Raw genomic sequence first — 6000 nt, 5'->3', positions numbered from 1 at the left:
AAAAAGAAAGAGAATGTCTGCTCTACAGTTGACAACAGAAAGTTGCCATTCTTATGGGTACCTAGGAGTATTCAGGGTATGGATGAGGTCCTACTCCCCAGATTGCAGAAGAAGCAATGGCAGTTCTTTTCAAAAGCTTCATCTACAAACAGGACTTATAAACCCCTACCAATGTGTATTTTATGATAAAAAAAAAGTTTAAAAATTTTTTAAATACATATATATGAAACTTTATAAAGTGTATTTATCTGTGTGTGTGAGCAAGAGTCAGTGAATGGACATGTTTTATTTTTTATCTACTTACAGTAACAGTAAAAGACTACAAAGATATACACTAAAATGCTTTTAGTGCATCTCTTTCGAAAATAGGCAATTTTTTGGCATGCCTTTGTAGTTTCGAAAATGTTATTAATGATCCTATTGCCTTTAGAATACGAAAGGAAAAAATCGAAACAACCCTGATACATGAAATACAAGGCAGAGAGGGAGAGGCCTCTGGTGCCCCAGTCCTTGGGGGCGGGGCCTCGCGGAAAGGGCCCACCCCCAGAGCCCACAGACCTGTGGGCCAGGGAGCCTGGGACGGTTGGACCACAGCCTGGGCTGATGCTGAAGCTGGGAGGAGGCTGAAGCCCGGCGGAGTCCCAGCTGCTCAGGTAGGAGGAAAGTCAGTTCTGCCAGTTCACTTGCTGTGCAGGAAGGGAGGAAACCCTCACGGCAGAAGCTTGAGGACTTTGGGAACACGGTAGTTCCTGTTTTCCCGTTTGGAGTGAGGAACGAACGTTGCTCATACACAATCCTAAAATGTAGTGAAGACATCATTTCCTATAGGCGGTTAGAGGACCAAAGTGGCTATGACTTGGGCCCAACATGTCCCATTCCCTTTTCCATGAGAAAGGAAAGGCCAAGATCCTACTCCGTTTCCTAGTAACTGAATTTTCATTTTTTGTTTCGCTGCATCCTAACTTGTGTGACCTAAAGCGCATAATTTGGGGACAGCTACTTCTGGTCAAGCGAGAACTGATCACTGTGTCAGAGTGTTAATTTGTTAATCATTGCCGTGAGAGGTGCTGTGTCCTTAAAACATAGTTTTGCACAGGACTGAAGACATTGAATATGACTGCGTAGAGTTTCAGGAAGACAGTCAGTATGACGACTCCCTTTCTCTCTCAGACACACACATATTAACATCTTGTGTCCTAGCCTCACACCCGGCATAAAATGAGTGCTCTGAAATATTCCATGTGTGAGCGAGTCACTGTATAAATGAATGTCCTCACAAGGAACCTATGTTTCGAAGGGGGTTCAGCAAAAGCAGTGAAAAATAGCTGTCAATCTTTGTTCAATAAAATTTACGTGGTTTTCTTTTGAGACAAGGTCTTGCTCTGTAGTTCAGGCTGGGATTCCAGGCATGCACCACCATGCCCAGTTTACATTTCATTTCTTTACCCATAAAATATTACAGGCCATAGTAAAGGTCTCTGTTTTTGAAACAGTAAGAAAGTGCTTGCCTTTTTAGTAAGCCATTAGTTTCAAATGAATGCTTGAAAACTTGCTTTGCTTTTTTGTGGTATTTTATTTATTTATTATGTTAAATTTAATGTACTAAGGGTATGATATACATTAAAAGATTCAGGATCTTTCTGATTTCACCAGTGTTTCCTGGATGCACGAAGGTTCCCTACTTCAGAATTATCGCAGGCTGGATAGACTGTTTTCTTCCAGTTTAAAAAAAAAGTAAGGGATTTTTTTTTTCATGTGTGACAAAACTTGGAAACATTTATAAAAGGATAAGTAAATAAAATCAGAAGAGAAGAATGCAGTGTCAACTAGAGATAGAACAGAACACTTCAAACTGCCTAACTCTGCACAGCCTGTACTTTTCTTCATTGTCCTTCATTTAATCTATGAATAGAGAATGAAATGCTTCTGCTAATAGGGGGAAAGGGGCACAACAGGAAGCAAGGCTGTTGTTTAGCATCTCAGCAAGGTTTAAAACGATTTTAAACCCCTTCTGAGAGTGCACAGGGCCAATATAAATGGGTGTGTTGCCATCATGTTTAATAAAGTACATAATCAAGATAGAACTGATATTTTTTGTATTCCCCAAGTGGACTTTTCACTGAAGCAGCTCCTCAATCTCATTCAATCTGTTACTCATCTATGTTATTATAACCAAATGGCTAAAAATTCCCATCTGGTAATTTTCAAAGATATTCCAAAGAGAAATAGTTTTAAAAACCATTCAGGAAAAAATTATTTCCTATTTTTTTTTGTTTGTCACAGTAAAGAATGGAAAGAAGCTAGTTATGTTGTTCATTCTATGGGCAGTGAAACCAGCACCTTGGAAACTGATTATAACTTAAAGCAAAAAATAAGCATGACTCATGATATATGAAATCTTAAAATGATCTCCAGGCAGACACCCAAGTTCCTTGCTTACTGCAGAATGATTTTTTGCTAATTAAGATGCCCAATGACTAAAGGCATATCCTTTTACATAGAATTTGACTGCAAGTTGTTTCTTTTTTTTTCCTTTTATGTGACACATCAGTTCAAAACAGGTGATTAGGTACCCCAACAATGGTAGGCCAAGGTAACAAAAGTGAAGCAAACATCATATGCTCAAGGGTTTTTAAATCCTTTTACATCAAGGAGCCCAGAATATTGTCTCTCAACTAGTATAGAATATATTGAGTCATCTTCTTGGAAAGTAACATTCAAGTTATAACATTTTGAACCCATAAACGGCCTTGCTGAATTTATTCAAGGATGTTATAAAATAAAATATTACAGCAATCTGGCTTACAGATCACCAAAACAGACTATAATGTATCACGACCCTGGCTAAATTTCAAAATATACATGATAAATATGGATAAGCCATCTGTCCATTAGAAATATTATTTCCTAATTGTCTAATTTAAAATTTTTTTGAGATATAATAACAATACTAAAAATGACAGTAATGAGAGCATAATTGTTACTGTTTATTGAGCACTTACTATTCCCCGGCAATCTTCCTCTATTGCTCTTCTCAACAACATGAGACAGATATAAACCCCATTTTGTAAATGAGGGAACAGAAGCCAATAGCTATAACTGATATCAATATCATTCTAAATTCTCTACATGATGAGGAAATTGCAAAAATAACCTGAGGGCAAAAATTCAGTTTTACTTTGGCATTTTAGAAAATCTTCAGGAGTGAATTTATTTACCTATAATATGATGTGATAATATATACTTATGTATATCTGTTACAAAATGTTTGGGATTCATGTATTTGAACCACTAATGTTTCATGATTTGGATAACTTCAAAAGGTAGTTGAGCTGATTCGACACAGACAAGTGTTAGAATGTGTCCCTATAGCTAACCTTAGTGACTAGAAACTGAAGCTAAAGTCACACTGTAATCTAGGATTTCATGACAAGTGGAAAATTGATGTGGTTTCAAGTAGCCCATTTAAAAAGAAATGTTTTGGGGAAAGCAGTGTTATAATTACTGAATGGAAATCAAAGCTCCTGATATCAATTCCAGTTCATAGGTATAGAATTAGAATTAGTTCTGTCTTCCTATTTGTTTTAGATTTACTTAAATAAGTTGTACATATGCCTTTCAAGGGTAAGCATCAGTATATAGAATCTAAATGTGAAAAGATTAAATTTCTTTCTACAGAAAGAAATTGCATGTAACTCTGTTGGTACTGATGTTTTTTAAAATGTGTTTGAAAATACAGACTTCAAAATACCTGTCTTGCTTTTCTTCGAGTACCTGTAACTTAACCTATTACTTGTGAGGATGATAGTGCCACATGTTTGTTTAAAAGTTATGGCACTCAGCCTGGGTCCGTGTTTCTCTGCTAGAATAACTCTCCTTAGGAAATTCCACATTGTGAGCGTTCGTCAGACTTCACATGCATGAATGCTCCAGTGCTCTCCACCAGTCCTCACTTAAATTCCTATTAGCCAGCACAAGTCGAGCAGAAGAATTTAATGCTGTCATGAAAGATCACCTAAGTTACAGCCTGAGAAGATATTGTACTGTCACCCCTCTTCCCCCTTAAAAAAAGTATGCATTTAACTTGTTAGAAATCCATTCAATTTTGTTAAGTTGAAGATGTAAGGAAAAAAATCTATGACCTAAACCACATCACATCCCTGTTAAACAGAAATTTGGAAACCTAAGTTTAAGTTGTGGGAAAACCAAGGATCGCAATAACCCTGTGATCTCCACAGCATATGATCCCAAATCTAAAATACCTTGTCCATAGAGAAATGAGTGTGTGTGCATGTGTACTTGTGTGCCGGAGCATTTGTGCATGATTCTCCTCAGAGAAGTGAGTAGAGGAATACACACATAGGTAGGTAAATATCCTTGAGTATTGGGAGCAAGGCTTAACTAAAAACTCTCAGAAGTTCAGATCTCTCAATTTTTTCTTATCTTTTATATTCACAAATATATTTTCGTTGATGTTGTTTTCGAAAGACAGGGCCTCACTAAGTATTTCAGGCTGGCCTTAAACTCACTATATAGCTTGGGCTGGCCTCCAACTCACAACGATGTTCCTGCCTCAGCCTCCTGAGTGCTGATATTATTCACTAACTCATTTAACAGTGAAGGGAACCTCGTATTAAACACTAGGGTCACTATCAGATTGGGAGGGAAAAATTGATGCACATTAAAAATCGACAGCATTTATAATTTAAACGTTTCACCTCAGCAGACTATAGATAGAATGCGTTTAAGATTGTTTCTGAATTGACCAATTTCATGCAAGTAGAAAAGGAAATTATGCAGTTCACAGTTTTTCTTCTGGAAGATGCCATTTCTTCTCCCATTTTCCACTCACAGATTCTGCCTTCCACGGACTTTCACATTACCTTTTTGTTGCCACAGAATTTCTTCACACGGTATCTACACTAAACTGGTCACCTGACTTTCTTGTTATGTTTTAATAGCAGGTGACCACTTCTGTTTTCAAGCATTTATCCCTCAACTTCCCTAACTCTCAATTCGTTGTCATCCTTTAGAGAGTTTTCATGTCTCTGCTGTGCTCTCAAAAGTGAGATAGAGTATTGGTATGGAGAGATGGAGATGCTGATTGAAAAGGTCTCTGCAGAGCCTGATTCATCCCTACCTCTAGGGTTGAGAATGTTGTTTCTGTCTGGGACAGTCGTACCTGAAGATGTTTGAAGGTATAGACTGATTGCTATGTAAAGTCATGGCAGAGACAGACAGTTTCTTTTTTATAGCAGAACTCATTATACAAGATCTCGAGATTCCATTTCTGCTAATATAGAGATGAGGAGAAAGACTATTAAAACTTGGCCATCACCTGGGTGTGGCAGCACACACCTGTAATACTATCCTCTTGGACCCTGAGGGCAGAAGGATTCCAAGCTGGTGCCCAGCCTGGGCACTTTAAGGACCCTATCTCAATATTTTAAAAGGGCTAGAGGGATGCAGTTCAAGGCCAAAGCCCTGGATTCAATCCCAGTTGGGGTTTGGGAGGAGAGCTGAGAGTGGGGACTTACCAATCAGAGGCAATTCAATAATGATGTAAAGTAGTTTCCTTACTGCATGTTGGTGGCACAAGCCATAATTCCAGCACTCAGGAGACAGAGGCAAGAGGATCAAAAGTTCAAAGTCAGTCTGGGCTACACAACAAGATCCTGTCTCAACAACAAGCAAACATACAAATTATTTAAATTAAAAATAAAATAAAGTTTCTTCATTGAATGAATGCTTAGTAAAACTAAAGTTCAAATTCTCTGTCAGTTTTGTTTTTCCATCTCCAGTAGGCATGAATTTCTTCTTCCTTTCTAGGACAGAGGAGATGGGAAGCTCACTGGTCAGAGTGAGGAGGCTTGTGGCCCTTTCTTCTCTGTTTCTTGCTGGCCTCCATGGAAACCTTTTACTTCTTACCTTTTCCTGGGGGTTGGGGGTTGACTAAGGTAAAACTGTTCCTAAGATCATATAACCAAGTCTTTAGGTCAC

General features: G+C 38.1%; 1 protein-coding gene across 2 annotated transcripts in view; it reads left to right on the top strand.

Annotated features, from left to right (window-relative positions):
* Positions 1-540: 540 nt before the first annotated feature.
* Spata16 (spermatogenesis associated 16) overlaps positions 541-6000 on the top strand; it is a 232536-nt gene continuing 227076 nt past the window's right edge. Inside the window, exon 1 of one of the 2 annotated variants that reach the window (XM_004834609.3) lies at positions 541-653. The gene's annotated coding sequence lies outside the window, so the exon portion shown is untranslated. The remainder of the gene's footprint in view (positions 654-6000) is intronic. The other variant, XM_087186515.1, reaches the window with a different exon arrangement.

The sequence above is a fragment of the Heterocephalus glaber genome, unplaced genomic scaffold (assembly GCF_053883595.1).
Source record: "Heterocephalus glaber isolate CG9 unplaced genomic scaffold, H.glaber_assembly_v1.0 deba00001504, whole genome shotgun sequence".
Classification (NCBI taxonomy): Eukaryota; Metazoa; Chordata; class Mammalia; order Rodentia; family Bathyergidae; genus Heterocephalus; species Heterocephalus glaber.
Note: the sequence above shows the minus strand (reverse complement) of the source record. Positions and strands in the feature narration are given on the sequence as shown.